Below are 2009 nucleotides of genomic sequence, written 5' to 3' on the forward strand. Positions count from 1 at the left end.
TTTCTCCTCATAATCATATCATACTTGTACGAATAATGCATTCACAGGAATCAAAATCAAAGATTTATTGTAGCAATGTATAAGCTTGGAAGTATGCTTCCAAGGAAGATAGAGACATTAGTTGGCCAGGATGATCAGGGCCAGAATGATAGACAGGGTCAAAATGACAATCAGGGTCAGACCCCTCCGCCAGCTCTTGAGAACTGGCAGCAAGTGCTTGCTGATATGCAAGCCAAATTATTGAGGCAGGAAGAAGAAATCCGCCTCCTGAGACAGCAATAAGTTCCTGCAGGGAACATTTTGTCAGAGGTACCACTTGTGATGGTGCCAACAGTAGAACAGCCGCCAGAGGCTGGGAACAGATGAGAACCTATTTATGAAAGGTTCAGGAAATAGCACCTTAGAGGTTTTTAGGGCAATGCAGATCCGGTTAAGGCCGAATAGTGGATGAGTATGGTTACCACCATCATGGATTTTATGAGAGTGGTTGGTAATGATAGGGTGGCCTGTGCCACATACATGTTTCAGGAGGATGCTCGAATTTGGTGGGAGGTGATATCCCATACTAGAAACGTTAATACTTTGGATTAGGAAGAGCTTAGAACTCTATTTAATGAAAAGTATTACAATGATGCCATTAGGGTTGCAAAAGCTGAAGAGTTCAGTAAACTGCTTCAGGGGAATATGTCACTGACTGAGTATGCACTGAGGTTCGATAGACTAGCCAAGTTTGCTGCAGACTTGGTGCCCACTAATGGGACAAGGAAGGAAAGATTCCTTCAGAGGCTACAGCCTATGATAGCCCGGGATGTTCGCATTACCACCGTGCTAGGGGTGACGACTTATGCACAGGTGGTAGAGAAGTCCCTTACTACTGAGGGCGCAGATAACAAAATATGGCGCGAGAACGTGGCCAGGACCTCCATTTATGAGTTCAAGTAGGGGCGGGGGCCCCAGTGATTAGAAAAGGAAGGCTCCATATGCCTTTCCAGCTCCAGGCCCTGACAGGAGGCCACGCAGTATTCAAATAGGCCGCTAGGGCGGCAATGAGGGATGGAGGACCTTTCCAGAGTGTGCCAGATGTAGGAGGCGCCATATAGGAGAGTGTCAGGTTAAGACTTGCTTTTTGTGCGGGATAGTGGGACACTTAAAGAAAGATTGCCCGAAATCAAGAAAGGAAGAACCAAGAAAAGCGGACAAGAACCTAAAAAAATACTCTCTCAGCTCCTCGAGCTGGTGCCATGGCGAAGAAGAGTAAGGTTCTGGAGAAAGCTAAGTCAGCGGTGAAGAATAAGAAGAAGCGAGGGCCTTCCTCGACGGATGTGGTAAAAAAAATGAAGTCAATGTCCGAAGTGCTCGGTGTGGAGGCTATTGATTTCACTGATGAGCAAGAACCAGGGAACAAGGAAATGGAGATTACTTCTCCGTTGCCAAAGATACTGGAAAATGAAGCTCTAGTGCTTTCTCCGGAGGAGACGTTGGTGATCTTGCAAAGGCAAGATGCTATCAGGTAGGACTTCTCGAATTTCCTTTCAGCATCGCACCGCTGTTCAAGGGAAATTAGTGAAGGTAAGTGCCCAACTCCTCCTGTGCTTAGATCTGGGTCTGTTGTGCAAAATTTAAGTGTGAAATTTGCTAATTCTGAGAAGAATTCTGAGGTGAAAAAAGGGATTAAGATAGATCTAGAGGATATTGAAAAGGATGTTAATTTTTGGAATTCCTCACTAGTTTGCTATGTGTTGGGGGCGGATCCCCCTCTGTCTGTCCTGGAGGGTTTTGCTCGAAGGGTGTGGAGCACTAGAGGAGTTGATAAGGTGGGTATTCTATCTCATGGGGTTTTCATCATTAGGTTTGAATCAATTGAAGATAGAGATGCAGTGTTGAAAGGAGGATTTGTATTTTTTGACAAGAAACCAGTTATACTCAAACAATGGGACTCTAATACTGATTTTAAAAAGGAGAATGTGTGCGAGGTTCCAACATGGATTCAGCTAACCAATCTAGAACTG

Source organism: Humulus lupulus, chromosome X (assembly GCF_963169125.1).
Source record: "Humulus lupulus chromosome X, drHumLupu1.1, whole genome shotgun sequence".
NCBI classification, from domain to species: Eukaryota; Viridiplantae; Streptophyta; class Magnoliopsida; order Rosales; family Cannabaceae; genus Humulus; species Humulus lupulus.